The sequence below is a fragment of the Panulirus ornatus genome, chromosome 21, assembly GCF_036320965.1.
Source record: "Panulirus ornatus isolate Po-2019 chromosome 21, ASM3632096v1, whole genome shotgun sequence".
Classification (NCBI taxonomy): Eukaryota; Metazoa; Arthropoda; class Malacostraca; order Decapoda; family Palinuridae; genus Panulirus; species Panulirus ornatus.
Window position 1 is genome coordinate 24,535,161 of NC_092244.1, and position 18,025 is coordinate 24,553,185.

Here is an 18,025-nt window from a genome sequence, read left to right on the forward strand (position 1 = left end):
CATGGTTCACTCCAGACGCTTCACATGCCCTGGTTCAATCCACTGACAACACGTCGACCCCAGTATACCACATCGTTCCAATTCACTCTATTCCTTCCACGCCTTTCACCCTCCTGTATGTTCAGGTCCCGATCGATCAAAAAAAATTTCACTCCATCCTTCCACCTCCAATTTGGTCTCCCACTTCTCCTCATTCCCTCTACCTCTGACAAGTATATCGTCTTTGTCAATCTTTCCTCACTCATTCTCTCCATGCGACCAAACCATTTCAACACACCCTCTTCTGCTCTCTCAACCACACTCATTTTATTACCACACATCTCTCTTACCCTTTCATTACTTACTCGATCAAATTACGTCACACCACATATTGTCCTCAAACATCTCATTTCCAACACATCCACCCTACTCCGACCAACTCTATCTACAGCCCATGCCTCCCAACCATATAACATACCCATTTTTGCTCTCCGAGATTACGTTCTCGCCTTCCACACATTCTTCAACAATCCCAGAACCTTTGCCCCCTCCCCCACCGTGTGACTCACTTCCGCTTCCATGGTTCCATCCGCTGCCAAATCCACTCCCAGATATCTAAAACACTTCACTTCCTCCAGTTTTTCTCCATTAAAATTTACCTCCCAATTAACTTGTGCTTCAACCCTACTGAACCTAATAAACTTGCTCTTATTCACATTTACTCTCAGCTTTTTTCTTTCACACCATTTACCAAACTCACTCACCAGCTTCTGCAGTTTCTCACCCGAATCAGCCACAGCTGTATCATCAGCGAACAACAACTGACTCACTTCCCAACCCCTCTCATCCACAACAGACTGCATACTCGCCCCTCTCTCCAAAACTCGTGCATTCACCTCCTTAACCACCCCATCCATAAACAAATTAAACAACCATGGAGACATTACGCACCCCTGCCGCAAACCGACATTCACTGGGAAACAATCACTTTCCTACTCGTACACAAGCTTTACATCCTTGATAAAAAGTTTTCACTGCTTCTAGCAACTTACCTCCCACACCATATACTCTTAATACCTTCCACAAAGCATCTCTATCAACCCTATCATATGCCTTCTCCAGATTCATAAATACCACACACAAATCCAACTGTTTTTCAAAGTATTTCTCACATACATTCTTCAAAGCAAAAACCTGATCCACACATCCTCTACCACTTCGGAAACCACTCTGCTCTTCCCCAATCTGATGCGGTATACATGCCTTTAGCCTCTCGATCAATACCCTCCCATATAACTTCCCAGGAATATTCAACAAACTTTTACCTCTGAAATTTGAACACTCACCTTTATCCCCTTTGCCTTTCTACAATGGCACTATACATGCATTCCGCAAATCCTCAGGCAATTCACCCTGAATCATACATACACTGAATATCTTTACCAAGTAATCAACAACAGAGTCATCCCCTTTTTTAATATATTCCACTGTAATAATATCCATCCCCGCCGCCTTGCCGGCTTTCATCTTTCGCAAAGCTTTCACTACCTCTTCTGTGTTTACCAAACCATTCTCCCGGACCGTCTCACTTCGCAAACCACCTCGACGAGAACGCCCTATATCTGCCACTCTATCATCAAACACATTCAACAAGCCTTCAAAATACTCACTCCATCACCTCACTTCACCAAAACTTGTTATTACCAACCCATAGCCTCCTTCACCGATGTTCCCATTTGTTCTCTCGTCTTACGCACTTCATTTACCTCCTTCCAATACATCTTTTCATTCTCCCCTAAAATCTAATGATACTCTCTCACCCCAACTCTCATTTGCCTCATTTTCACCTCTTGTACTATTCTCTTGACTTCCTGCCGCTTTCTTTTATACATCTCCCAGTCATCTCCACTACTTCCCTGCAAATATCGCCCAAACGCCTCTCTCTTCTCTTTCACTAATCCTCTCTAATCTACCCACCTCACACCTTTCTCATGCCACAAGTATCTTTTGCGCAAACCATCACTGCCTCCCCAAATACATCGCACTCCTCTCAGATTCCTCAAACATGTCTCTTTTCCATGCTTACTTACTCTCATCACTCTTTTCACCACAACATTCTCTCTTCTTTTCTGAAAACCTCCACAAATCTTCATATATATATATATATATATATATATGTCTAAAATAGAACTACATTTGTGGTGACCAGTGACTTAAAAGTGTTTCTTGTGGTATCCTCTTTAAAAAGACATGTAGATGAAAATATCTAACAGATGACTCAGAATATGTTAGCTTCTAACTATTGTTACACAAACTGTTTAGCAGAGAATGTTTGTGGACCTGATAGCTTCTAACTAGTGTTACACAAACTGGTTAGTGGAGAATGTTGAGTGTACCTTTTTAGCTGAATCAGATTTGGGATTAACTTTTATTTTTGTTACTTTTCTACATTGATAATGTACTTTCTTATAATGTGAAGCACATTATCTTTATACAACCATTGTTATTCCGAAGAAAGCTGCTGTTTGAAAGTTGAGGTAGTACCCAAAATCACTGATGTTATGATATAGCAGACTGCCTAATGATTTTAGAGGGTATTGCAACTTAACATTTTTTCATTCTGATACCAAAAATATACCTATGATATTGTAAATTCACTTTTTCAGAACATTTTTTTATGTTTTATTTGCCCACTTTATAGAGCAAAATGTATTGTGTAGGTAACCATAAATCATGGTCAATATAAAATTGGTTGCTTAGTTAGTTACTAGCTTTCATAAAAACAATTTGGTTATGTCATATCACTGAACTGTATTAAGTTGCAGAAGTGATGTAAATGAGTTTTGTTTTGATACTGACTTGTCAAAGGTGTATCTCTTTTGGTGAAAGAATTATTCTAAGACCAAAATTTAAGTCAGAAGAATTATTGACAGGCCTTGGCAGCTGTTTTACTGACAGGGAACAAGTAGATCAGCCATTTGAGGTAGATGGGTCAGTCACCTTTTCATGTCATTGTTTATTATCATGTAGGAGTCAATGAAACAAACAATAGAAAGTTGATCTAAACTGTCACTTGTCATTCTCGGTCATGCTGTTTTGATGTGCACAAGCTTGCATTGTATTTGCTTAAGTTTGCTGTAAATCTGGGTATTTTGATTGGCACACAATCACACACACACACATCCATGCCTGCATGCAAGCATAGCCACAAACATTCACACATACTGTGCAAGAGATGGGGCCCGAGTGCAGAACTCCTCTACCTAATGTCCAAATAATTTGCTTTGCTTATGACCAGCTTCATATGCTTTCTTGATTAAGTTTTATTTGAAATGTACTCCATGGTTCTTTTTCACATGATAATTGCGCTGTGATGTGTAAACTTAGTTTTTCATCTTAAGTATGTAAGCCATTTGTCTGACCACTGCTGACTTTTGTCTCATATTTCTGCAGTATTTTGATCTCCCTGTTACCCTGTGTGTGTGGGTATGTCTATGTGTGTGAGGATTAGAATATGATAGTGTCTCTTTCTTCTTCAAATGGCCTCTGTATCTCTTGAACTGGAGTGGCACCCCAACATTATTAACATAAAAGGTTCTATATATATATATATATATATATATATATATATATATATATATATATATATATATATATATATATATATATATATTATCCCTGGGGATAGGGGAGAAAGAATACTTCCCACGTATTCCCTGCGTGTCGTAGAAGGCGACTAAAAGGGAAGGGAGCGGGGGGCTGGAAATCCTCCCCTCTCATTTTTCTTTTTTTTTTTTTCCAAAAGAAGTAACAGAGAAGTGGGTCAGGTGAGAATATTCCCTCAAAGGCCCAGTTCTCTGTTCTTAACGCTACCTCGCTATCGCGGGAAATGGCGAATAGTATGAAAAAAAGAAAGATATATATATATATATATATATATATATATATATATATATATATATATATATATATATATATATATATATATATATATATATATATACATATAAGGGAGCGGGGGGCTGGAAATCCTCCCCTCTCGTTTTTTTTTATTTTTTTTTTAATTTTCCAAAAGAAGGAACAGAGAAGAGGGCCAGGTGAGGAAAATTCCCTCAAAGGCCCAGTCCTCTGTTCTTAACGCTACCTCGCTATTGCGGGAAATAGCGAATAGTATGAAAAAAAAAAAAAAAAAAAAATATATATATATATATATATATGTTGCCTGGATGTGGAAAGGGAGCTGTGGTTTCGGTGCAATATACATGACAGCTAGAGACTGAGTGCGAACGAATGTGGCCTTTGTTGTCTTCCTAGCGCTACCTTGCACGCATGCTGGGAGAGGGGGTTGTCATTTCATGTGTGGCGGGGTGGCGATGGCAATGAATAAAGGCAGCAAGTATGAATTATGTTCATGTATATGTCTGGGTATGTATATATATGTATATGTTGAAATGTATAGGTATGTATATGTGCTTGTGTGGACGTGTATGTATATACATGTGTATGTGGGTGGGTTGGGCCATTCTTTCGTCTGTTTCCTTGCGCTACCTCGCTGACGCGGGAGACAGCGACAAAGTATGATAGATAGATAATATATATATATATATATATATATATATTCTTCTTTCTTTCAAACTATTCGCCATTTCCCGCATTAGCGAGGTAGCGTTAAGAACAGAGGACTGGGCCTTTGAGGGAATACCCTCACCTGGCCCAATTCTCTGTTCCTTCTTTTGGAAAATTAAAAAAAAACGAGAGGGGAGGATTTCCAGCCCCCCGCTCCCTCCCCTTTTAGTCGCCTTCTACGACACGCAGGGAATACGTGGGAAGTATTCTTTCTCCCCTATCCCCAGGGAATATATATATATATATATATATATACATATTTATAATACTTTGTCGCTGTCTCCCGCATTAGCGAGGTAGCGCAAGGAAACAGACGAAAGAATGGCCCAACCCACCCACATACGCATGTATATACATACACGTCCACAAACGCGCACATACATACCTATACATTTCAACGTATACATATATATATATATATACATACACACACATATACATACATACACAAGTACATAATTCATACTTGCTGCGCTATTCATTTCCGTCGCCACATCGCAACACATGAAATGACAACTCCCTCACCCCGCACGCGCGCGAGGTAGCGCTAGAAAAAGACAACAAAGGCCACATTCGTTCACACTCAGTATCTAGCTATCATGTATAATGCACCGAAACCACAGCTCCTTTTCCAGATCCAGGCCAGACAAACCTTTCCATGGTTTACCCCAGACGCTTCACATGCCCTGGTTCAATTCATTGACAGCACGTTGACCCCGGTATACCACACCGTTCCACTTCACTCTATTCCTTTCACTCCTTTCACCCTCCTGCATGTTCAGGCCCCGATCGCTCAAAATCTTTTTCACTCCCTCCTTCGACCCCCAATTTTGTATCCCACTTCTACTCGTTCCCTCCACCTCTGACACATATATCCTCTTTGTCAATCTTTCCTTACTTGTTCTCTCCATGTGATCAAACAATTTCAAAACACCCTCTTCGGCTCTCTTTTTATCACCACACATCTCTTTTACCCTTTCATTACTTACTCCATCAAACCACCTCATATTACAAATTGCCCTCAAACATCTCATTTCCAACATCCACCCTACTCCGCACAACCCTATCTCTAGCCCATGCTTCGCAATCATATAACATTGTTGGAACCACTATTCCTTCAAACGTACCAATTTTTGCTTTCCGAGGTAATGTTCTCGCCTTCCACACAGTTTTCAACGCTCTCAGAACTTTCGTCCCCTCCCCCACCCTGTGACTCACTTCCGCTTCCATAGTTCCATCCGCTGCCGAATCGTCTCCCAGATATCTAAAACACTTCACATTCCTCCAGTTTTTCTCCGTTCAAACTTACCTCCCAATTGACTTGTCCCTCAATCTTACTGTACCTAATAACCTTACTCTTATTCTCATTTACTCTCAACTTTCTACTTTCACACATTTTACCAAACTCACTCACCAGCTGCATTTTCTCATCCGAATCTGCCACCTGCGCTATATCATCAGCGAACAACAAATGACTCACTTCCCAAGCTCTCTCATCTATATATATATATATATATATATATATATATATATATATATATATATATATATATATATATATATATATATATATATTGGGAATACCTGGTTTAAAAAGCGAGATATACATAAGTATACGCATGTAAGTAGGAGATATGGCCAGAGAGCGTTATTGGATTACGTGTTAATTGACAGGCGCGCGAAAGAGAGACTTTTGGATGCTAATGTGGCTGAGAGGTGCAACTGGAGGGATGTCTGATCATTATCTTGTGGAGGCTAAGGTGAAGATTTGTATGGGTTTTCAGAAAAGAAGAGTGAATGTTGGGGTGAAGAGGGTGGTGAGAGTAAGTGAGCTTGGGAAGGAGACTTGTGTGAGGAAGTACCAGGAGAGACTGAGTACAGAATGGAAAACGGTGAGAACAATGGAATTAAGCGGAGTGGGGGAGGAATGGGATGTATTTAGGGAATCAGTGATGGATTGCGCAAAAGATGCTTGTGGCATGAGAAGAGTGGGAGGTGGGTTGATTAGAAAGGGTAGTGAGTGGTGGGATGAAGAAGAAAGATTATTAGTGAAAGAGAAGAGAGAGGCATTTGGACGATTTTTGCAGGGAAAAAATGCAATGGAGTGGGAGATGTATAAAAGAAAGAGACAGGAGGTCAAGAGAAAGGTGCAAGAGGTGAAAAAAAGGGCAAATGAGAGTTGGGGTGAGAGAGTATCATTAAATTTTAGGGAGAATAAAAAGATGTTCTGGAAGGAGGTAAATAACGTGCGTAAGACAAGGGAGCAAATGGGAACTTCAGTGAAGGGCGCAAATGGGGAGGTGATAACAAGTAGTGGTGATGTGAGGAGATGGAGTGAGTATTTTGAAGGTTTGCTTGAATGTGTTTGATGATAGAGTGGCAGATTTAGGGTGTTTTGGTCGAGGTGGTGTGCAAAGTGAGAGGGTTAGGGAAAATGATTTGGTAAACAGAGAAGAGGTAGTAAAAGCTTTGCGGAAGATGAAAGCCGGCAAGTCAGCAGGTTTGGATGGTATTGCAGTGGAATTTATTGAAAAAAGGGGGTGACTGTATTATTGACTGGTAGGTAAGGTTTATTTAATGTATGTATGACTCATGGTGAGGTGCCTGAGGATTGGCGGAATGCGTGCATAGTGCCATTGTACAAAGGCAAAGGGGATAAGAGTGAGTGCTCAAATTACAGAGGTATAAGTTTGTTGAGTATTCCTGGTAAATTATATGGGAGGGTATTGATTGAGAGGGTGAAGGCATGTACAGAGCATCAGATTGGCGAAGAGCAGTGTGGTTTCAGAAGTGGTAGAGGATGTGTGGATCAGGTGTTTGCTTTGAAGAATGTATGTGAGAAATACTTAGAAAAGCAAATGGATTTGTATGTAGCATTTATGGATCTGGAGAAGGCATATGATAGAGTTGATAGAGATGCTCTGTGGAAGGTATTAAGAATATATGGTGTGCGAGGCAAGTTGTTAGAAGCAGTGAAAAGTTTTTATCGAGGATGTAAGGCATGTGTACGTGTAGGAAGAGAGGAAAGTGATTGGTTCTCAGTGAATGTAGGTTTGCGGCAGGGGTGTGTGATGTCTCCATGGTTGTTTAATTTGTTTATGGATGGGGTTGTTAGGGAGGTGAATGCAAGAGTTTTGGAAAGAGGGGCAAGTATGAAGCCTGTTGGGGATGAGAGAGCTTGGGAAGTGAGTCAGTTGTTGTTCGCTGATGATACAGCGCTGGTGGCTGATTCATGTGAGAAACTGCAGAAGCTGGTGACTGAGTTTGGTAAAGTGTGTGAAAGAAGAAAGTTAAGAGTAAATGTGAATAAGAGCAAGGTAATTAGGTACAGTAGGGGTGAGGGGTCAAGTCAATTGGGAGGTAAGTTTGAATGGAGAAAAACTGGAGGAAGTAAGTGTTTTAGATATCTGGGAGTGGATCTGGCAGCGGATGGAACCATGGAAGCGGAAGTGGATCATAGGGTGGGGGAGGGGGCGAAAATCCTGGGAGCCTTGAAGAATGTGTGGAAGTCGAGAACATTATCTCGGAAAGCAAAAATGGGTATGTTTGAAGGAATAGTGGTTCCAACGACGTTGTATGGTTGCGAGGCGTGGGCTATGGATAGAGTGGTGCGCAGGAGGATGGATGTGCTGGAAATGAGATGTTTGAGGACAATGTGTGGTGTGAGGTGGTTTGATCGAGTAAGTAACGTAAGGGTAAAAGAGATGTGTGGAAATAAAAAGAGCGTGGTTGAGAGAGCAGAAGAGGGTGTTTTGAAATGGTTTGGGCACATGGAGAGAATGAGTGAGGAAATATTGACCAAGAGGATATATGTGTCGGAGGTGGAGAGAACGAGAAGTGGGAGACCAAATTGGAGATGGAAAGATGGAGTGAAAAAGATTTTGTGTGATCGGGGCCTGAACATGCAGGAGGGTGAAAGGAGGGCAAGGAATAGAGTGAATTGGATCGATGTGGTATACCGGGGTTGACGTGCAGTCAGTGGATTGAATCAGGGCATGTGAAGCGTCTGGGGAAAAACCATGGAAAGCTGTGTAGGTATGTATATTTGCGTGTGTGGACGTATGTATATACATGTGTATGGGGGTGGGTTGGGCCATTTCTTTCGTCTGTTTCCTTGCGCTACCTCGCAAACGCGAGAGACAGCGACAAAGCAAAAAAAAAAAAAAGATATATATATATATATATATATATATATATATATATATATATATATATATATATATATATATATATATATATATATATACAAGTACATAATTCATACTTGCTGCCTTAATCATTCCCGTCGCCACCTCGCCACATACGAAATGACAAACCCTCCCCCCGCATGTGCGCGAGGTAGCGCTAGGAAAAGTCAACAAAGGCTACATTCGTTCACACTCAGTCTCTAGCTGTCATGTGTAATGCACCGAAACCACAGCTCCCTTTCCACATCCAGGCCCCATAAAACTTTTCATGGTTATCCCAGACGCATCACATGCCCTGGTTCAATCCATTGACAGCACGTCGATCCGGGTATACCACATCGTTCCAATTCACTCCATTCCTTACACGCCTTTCACCCTCCTGCATGTTCAGGCCCCGATCAATCAAAATCTTTTTCACTCCATCTTTCCTCCTCCAATTTGGTCTCCCACTTCTCCTCCTTCCCTCCACCTCTGACACATATATCCTCTTGGTCAATCTTTCCTCACTCATTCTCTCCATGTGACCAAACCATTTCAAAATATCCTCTTCTGCTCTCTCAACCACACTTTTTTTATTACCACACATCTCTCGTACCCTTTCATTACTTACTCGATCAAACCACCTCACACCATATATTGTCCTCAAACATCTCATTTGCAACACATCCACCCTACTACGCACATCCCTATCTATAGCCCACGCCTCGCAACCATATAACATTGCTGGAACAAATATTCCTTCAAACATGCCCATTTTTGCTCTCGGAGATATTGTTCTCGCCTTCCACACAATTTTCAACGCTCCCGGAACCTTCGCCACCTACCCCACCCTGTGACTCACTTCCCCTTCCATGGTTCCATCCCATGCCAAATTCACTCCCAGATATCTAAAACACCTCACTTCCTCCAGGTTTTCTCCATTCAATCTTACCTCCCAATTGACTTGTCCCTGAACCTTACTGTACCTAATAACCTTGCTCTTATCACATTTATTCTCAGCTTTCTTCTTTCACACACGTTACCAAACTCACTCACCAGCTTCTGCAGTTTCTCACCCGAATCAGCCACAAGCGATGCATCATCAGCAAACAACAACTGCCTCACTTCCCATGCCCTCTCATCCACAACAGACTGCATGCTTGCCCATCTCTCCAAAACTCTTGCATTCACCTCCCTAACAACCCCATCCATAAGCAAATTATATATATATATATATATATATATATATATATATATATATATATATATATATATATATATATATATATATATATATATTTCTATGAGTCCACGGGGAAAATGAAACACGATAAGTTCCCAAGTGCACTTTCGTGTAATAATCACATCATCAGGGGAGACACAAGAGAGAAATATAAATCAGTTGATATACATCGAAGAGACGAAGCTAGGACGCCATTTGGTAAACATGTGATTGTCCAAAACATACAACGAGCGTTCATAAACTTATCATTTTACAACTTTTTATCAACAATAAAGTTATCTAATTTGTATACACCATCACTATATAAATATCCCTGGGGATAGAGGAGAAAGAATACTTCCCACGCATTCCTCACGTGTCGTAGAAGGCGACTAAAGTGGATGGGAGCTGGGGGGCTAGAAACCCTACCCTCGTTGTATTTTAGCTTTCTAAAAGGGGAAACAGAAGAAGGAGTCACGCGTGGAGTGCTCATCCTCCTTGAAGGCTCAGATTGGGGTGTCTAAATATGTGTGGATGTAACCAAGATGAGAAAAAAGGAGAGATAGGTAGTATGTTTGAGGAAAGGAACCTGGATATTTTACCTCTGAGAGAAACGAAGCTCAAGGGTAAAGGGGAAGAGTGGTTTGGGAATGTCTTGGGAGTAAAGTCAGGGGTTAGTGAAAGGACAAGAGCAAGGGAAGGAGTAGCACTACTCCTGAAACAAGAGTGGTGGGAGTATGTGATAGTGTGTAAAAAAGTAAACTCTAGATTGATATGAGTAAAACTGAAAGTGGATAGAGAGAGATGGGTGATTATTGGTGCATATGCACCTGGGCATGAGAAGGAAGATCATGAGAGGCAAGTGTTTTGGAAGCAGCTGAGTGAGTGTATTAGTAGTTTTGATGAACGAGACCGGGTTATAGTAATGGGTGAATGTAAAGGTGAGTAATGTGAAAGTTGAGGGAATAACTGGTGTACATGGGGTGTTCAGTGTTGGAAATGGAAATGGTGAAGAGTTTATATATCTATGTGCTGAACAAGGATTGGTGATTGGAAATACCTGGTTTAAAAAGAGAGATATACATAAGTATACATATGTAAGTAGGAGAGATGGCTAGAGAGCGTTATTGGATTACGTGTTAATTGATAGCCGCGCGAAAGAGAGACTTTTAGATGTTAATGTACTGAGACGTGCAACTGGAGGGATGTCTGATTATTATCTTGTGGAGGTGAAGGTAAAGATTAGTACAGGTTTTCAGAAAAGAAGAGAGAATGTTGGGGTGAAGAGAGTGGTGAAAGTAAGTGAGCTTGGGAAGGAGACTTTTGCGAGGAAGTACCAGGAGAGACAAAGGACGTAACAAAGGACGTGAGAACAAAGGACGTAAGTGGGGTGGGGGTTGGAATGGGATGTATTCAGGGAAGCAGTGATGGCTTGCGCAAAAGATGCCTGTGGCATGAGAAGCGTGGGAGGTGGGCAGATTAAAAAGGGTAGAGTGGTGGGATAAAGAAGTAAAACTTTTGGTGAAAGAGAAGAGAGAGGCATTTGGATGATTTTTGCAGGTAAATACTGCAAATGACTTGGAGATGTATAAAAGAAAGAGACAGGAGGTCAAGAGAAAGGTGCAAGAGCTGAAAAAGAGGGCAAATGAGAGTTGTGGTGAGAGAGTATCATTAAATTTTAGGGAGAAAAAAAAGATGCTTTGAAGGAGGTAAATAAAGTGCGTAAGCAAGGGAACAAATGGAAACATCAGCGAAAGGGGCCAATGGGCTGGTGATAACAAGTAGTGGTGATGTGAGGAGATGGAGTGAGCATTTTGAAGGTTTGTTCAATGTTTTTGATGATAAAGTGGTAGATATAGGGTGTTTTGGTCGAGATGGTGTGCAGAGTGAGAGGGTTAGGGAGAATGATTTGGCAAACAGAGAAGAGGTAGTAAAAGCTTTGCGGAAGATGAAAGCTGGCAAAGTAGCGGGTTTGGATGTTATTGCAGTGAAATTAATTAAAAAAAAAAGAGGTGACTGTGTTGTTGACTGGTTGGTAAGGTTATCTAATGTATGTATGACTCATGGTGAGGTGCCTGAGGATTGGCGGAGTGCTTGCTTAGTGCCATTGTACAAAGGCAAAGGGGATAAAAGTGAGTGCTCAAATTACAGAGGTATAAGCTTGTTGAGTATTCCTGGGAAATTATATGGGGGGGGGGGGGTATTGATTGAGAGGGTGAAGGCATGTACAGATTGGGGAAGAGCAGTGTGGTTTCAGAAGTGGTAGAGGATGTGTGGATCAGGTGTTTGCTTTGGAGAATGTATGTGATATGATAGAGTTGATAGAGATGCTCTGTAGAAGGTATGAAGAATATATGGTGTGGGAGGCAAGTTGTCAGAAGCAGTGAAAAGTTTTTATCGAGGATGTAAGGCATGTGTACGTGTAGGAAGAAAGGAGTGACTGGTTCTCAGTGAATGTAGGTTATGTAGGCTTGCGGCAGGAGTGTGTGATGTCTCCGTGGTTGTCTAATTTGTTTATGGATGGGGTTGTTAGGGAGGTGAATGCAAGAGTTTTGGAAAGAGGAGCAAGTATGCATTCTGTTGTGGATGAGAGAGCTTGGGGTGAGTCAGTTTTTGTTCGCTGATGATACAGCGCTGGTGGCTGATTCGTGTGAGAAACTGCAGAAGCTGGTGACTGAGTTTGGTAAAGTTTGTGAAAGGAGAAAGCTGAGAGTAAATGTGAATAAGAGCAAGGTTATTAGGTACAGTAGGGTTGAGGGACAAGTCAATCGGGAGGTAAGTTTGAATGGAGAAAAACTGGAGGGAGTAAATGTGAATAAGAGCAAGGTTATTAGGTACAGTAGAGTTGAGGGACATATCAATTGGGAGGTAAGTTTGAATGGAGAAAAACTGGAGGAAGTGAAGCGTTTTAGATATCTGGGAGTGGATTTGGCAGCGGATGGAACCATGGAAGCGGAAGTGAATCATAGGGTTGGGGAGGGGGCGAAAGTTCTGGTAGCGTTGAAGAATGTGTGGAAGTCGAGAACATTATCTCGGAAAGCAAAAATGGGTATGTTTGAAGGAATAGTGGTTCCAACAATGTTATATGATTGCGAGGCGTGGGCTATACATAGAGTTGTGTGGAGGAGGGTAGATGTGCTGGAAATGAGATAGTCCATCACTAATATCAAGATTATAATTCTCTGTGTATCTAATAATAGAACATTCAATTATATTTCTCGTGATAATAGAGTTGGAGTTAATAACTGAGACGGCATCACCCCTGTCAATACAATAATCATAGTTTTTAACATGATTATACAAGGCATTTGATTCTTGTCCCGTTCTTATACTATATCTATGTTGCTTAATTCTAACAGAAAGATTCTTACCACTCTGCCCAACATAAAACTTATCACAATTTCTACATGGCACTTTATAGCTGCTCCCAGGAGAATTTTCTGGTGAATTCCTGATTAAGATATTCTTTATAGTATTATTGTTGCTGATGGCAACATTTACATTAAAGGATTTAAGCAGCATGGGAAGTAAAGGGAGAACTAAATGATTCTTGGTGTCAATGGGAGGTTTGGGCTCATCTCTAAAATGATTTCTTTGCTAACTTAAGGGATTTATCAATGAAAGATCTAAGGTACTTTAACTTAGATCCAGTACAATATATCTTCTGAAACTCATCATCAATAAACTCTGGACTGCAAATACGTAATGCCCTATGGATCAAAGATTGAAAAGATGATAATTCAACTCTGTCATGTTGAGATGAGTAATAATGGATACATGAGCATACATTGGTAGGTATTCTGTATATGCTAAACTTAAAATTGTTTCCTTGCCTATGGATCATGCAATCTAAAGATGGTAACATACCATTATTTTCATCTTAACCAGGAAACTTGATGGTAGGAATATTTGTTTGATGATTTGGATGATATTCATTTACCTGCTTCAGTCTGTTTTCATTGAACTGATAAAATTGTGTATAAAAGACTGTGTATTTCAATTCAATGGAGATTATTATGCTCAAAAATTTGGTATGGCAATGGGTAACCCTCTTTCACCTGCACTAAGTAATCTTTACATGGAATTTTTTTAAAGAAAATTACTAAAGGATATCTTACCTTCTAATGCAATTTGGTTTAGGTATGTAGATGATGTTCTTTGTGTTTGGCCAACTAATGAAAAAATTGACAAATATTTCTCCCTCTACTTAAACAATTTAGTACCTTCCATCAAATTTACTGTAGAAAATGAAAATAATGGTATGTTACCATTTTTAGGTTGCATGATCCATAAGCAAGGAAACAAGTTTATGTTTATTATATACAGAAAACCTACCAATGTATGCTCATATGTCCATTATTACTCATCTCAACATGACAGAGTTAAATTATCATCTTTTCAATCTATGTTCCTTAGGGCATTACGTATTTGTAGTCCAGAGTTTATTGATGATGAGTTTGAGAAGATATATTCTATTGGATTTAAGTTAAAGTACCCTACTATACGTTTCAGCGGCGGACAAACGCTGGTTTTCACAAATTTTTGCTAAACGAATGGTTGTATCACTATGATATTTCAGCACACTATCGTTAACACCCGGGCGTAATTCATGGCTGACATACCACACTGCTATATGTACTATGTGCGGAGTTTACTGAGTGATATTAAGCCTACGCCAGTCATCATATCGAAGGCGTTATAGAGAATCGGACGAGTGTGGGGTACTCGTCTAACCCTCCCTCAACACCTCGAACACCCCCCCCCATACCACTCCCCCCACCCCGCCCCACTCCAATATCGCAGTATCTCCCTCCCCATTTCCGTCTTCAACCCCATATTTACACCATCCATCGTCTATATTTGATTTTGTCTTATTCTAATTACGTACATGAATAATAGGTATGACAGTATGTATATACGTATCATACATTGGTAATAATATGTAATACTTATTGTGTGTGGACGTGAAAACCAGAGTGCGTCAAACGACCATGAAAGCAACAGGTAATCCCGTTGTTAATAACCGACGTGTCGACGGCGACGAGAAGGATGAAGTCAGTTTTGGTTTTGGCCAACCAAATGCAATCGTTTATGGGTACTTCATGTGAGCTTTAAATATATGCCTTAATATAATATCCACAGTCCTCTATATCCCCTCCCCCTCTCTGAGGTATGGGGTACCCCCATCCCGAGGCTACAACACTAGCGACTGCCGAGGCGCGCGCGGTCATCATCAGCAACAATGTTGTCCTTCTGCCCCCGTGCATGCAGGACAGCGTTTGTTCTTCGTCTTGTCACGTTGTACAAACGTGAATGCACCCGCGGTAGAACGTACATAAGTTTGAATAGGTGCGTAGACAATATATTCTGGTTCGAACATACATTATTCCATTTATATACATATGAAATATGAAAGTAAAGCAGACTGTATTGTGTCGCAATGTCATATTAATTATCATAGTGAGGTGGACCGAAATGTGTAACATAACATTAATTTTTATGCACACAGACTTACGAGCGAGTTGCGCACATCGTGGGCATGACTGTGTCAAGAGTGAGGGGCATAGTCAACACCATCACCACAGCCTCCTCCCCTTCCACACCGGCACCACCACCACCCTACATCGGTTGTTTGTGATAACTTTACTGTCGGTGCAATACGGCGCCACATCCACAAGAAGTTTTCGGTAAAACAATATCTAAAGCTGAGAGTCATATCAGCGGACCTGAAAACACATGGTATCCTCCCGGAGGATACCTCTGACACAACAGTTTGGCGGATCCTGCACACCATGGGATTTCAATACAGACTGTCACAGCGAAAGATGTATGTAAGGAGGGAATCGCTGGACGTAGTGTGTCGTCGGATTGACGCTCTCCGGGCTCTACAGCGCCACCGAGAGGAGGGAAGGCAGGAGGTATATGTGGATGAGACGTGGTTTACCACCAGGATGGGCCACAGTAGGGAGTGAGTAGATACCACACAGGCTCCAAGCAACACCACGTACAGTCGTCAGGTACCACCACCTGGTGAAGGGGAGCGATATGTAGTGGTCGCAGGTGGCACGGACGAAGGCTTTGTTGACGGCTCATACCTGTGCTACCCAGCCAAGACCAACCAGGGTGATTATCATGGAGAAATGAATGCCGAACTGTTCCTGCGATGGCTAACAACGCAGCTCCTTCCGTCACTGCCAGAGCCATCGGTACTTGTGGTAGACAATGCACCATACCACAGCCAGCTGACGGAGGAGAGTCGATGCCCTACCACAGCCACCAGGAAGGCGGACCTCATCAGGTGGGTGGAACAGCGCAAGATTTCCATCCCACCTGCTGCTACTCGCCCTGAGCTACTGGTCCTCTGCCAGCAGAACCGTCCACAGCCCCAGTATAAGATCGACAACACCATCCGTATGTGGGGCCACAAGGTCATACGGTTGCCACCTGGCCACCCCGAGCTCAACGCCATCAAGCAAGTATGAGGATTTATGAAGCGTCATATGCGCTCCACACTCCAGCGGTTTACCCGGACGGACCTAAAGGCAAGATTGGAAGAAGCCAGGCAATTGGTACACAAGGACGTGTGGGCGGGAGCTGTTCAGCACTCCCGTAAATTTGAAGAATACTGGAGGACTGACAACATACACGAGGGAGTCGAACCCGTTATTATTAACATCACCAGTGATGATGAAGACGATGACGTTTTCTTTGATAGTGATTACGAATAAATTTGGTTTTCTTATATTGTCATCATTTTACTCCTACAGTACTATATATATATATATATATATATATATATATATATATATATATATATATATATATATATATATATATATATATATATATATATATCAATGACTATTAAGCATAATATATACATATATATATATATATATATATATATATATATATATATAGAGAGAGAGAGAGAGAGAGAGAGAGAGAGAGAGAGAGAGAGAGAGAGAGAGAGAGAGAGAGAGAGGGCGAAAATATATGCAGATTATAATTTCGTGATAATATAAATATGAAAGAGACCAGTCAACAAACTGACAGTATATTAACTGGACCAGGTTAACACTTTATGATGGGTAGGTACACAGTATGTACTAACAATAGCAATAACGTTTCCTAGAAGGTCCAGACCACAGGTAATGGCAGTACATCGTGTTCACTTGGTTGACCATAAGGACTGTAAAATCGACCATCTACATACTACATGTATGTAAATATGTTGTTGTACAGTAATTATCAACGTGAGATACGTCTTGCGTCTATGGAATTGTACCATACTGTTAGTTAATAATCATACCTATACATATACACCTACATAACATTCTATTATGATTATATACTAACGTTATGGGAAAATAGGGAGGGACACAAGGTTGGGTGATGAGGAGTTAGGGGGAGAAGAAGAGGGATAACGAGGGCGAGAAGGGGGGGAATTGGGAGGGTGTTGGGGGGGTCACACTTTCCTTCGAAAGCGTCAATATGACTACTCGGCTTTGTATTTTTTTTTTTTTTCACGAGTAAACTCCTCACATAACACATATAGCAATGTGGGATGTCAGCCATACATCTGGCCCGGGTGTTAAAGATAGTGTGCTGAAATATCATAATGATACTATGAATCATTTACGAGATATTTGCGAAAAACAGCGTTTGTCCGCCGCTGAAACGTATAGTAGATCTTTCATTGATAAATCCCTTAAGTTAGCAAAGAAATCATTTTATAGAGTTGAGCTCAAACCTCCCATTGACACCAAGAATCATTTAGTTCTCCCTTTTAATAATAATTTCACTTTGCTTCCCATATTGCTTAAATCCTTTAATGTAAATGTTGCCTTCAGCAACAATAATACTATAAAGAATATCTTATTCAGGAATTCACCAGAAAATTCTCCTAGGTGCATCTATAAAGTGCCATGTAGAAATTGTGATAAGTTTTATGTTGGTCAGACTGGTAAGGATCTTTCTGTTAGACTTAAGCAACATAAATATAGTATAAGAATGGTACAAGAATCAAATG

General features: G+C 40.9%; 1 pseudogene; it reads left to right on the forward strand.

Annotated features, from left to right (window-relative positions):
- Positions 1-15,915: 15,915 nt before the first annotated feature.
- On the forward strand, positions 15,916-16,721 carry LOC139756219 (uncharacterized; annotated as a pseudogene).
- Positions 16,722-18,025: the final 1,304 nt, after the last annotated feature.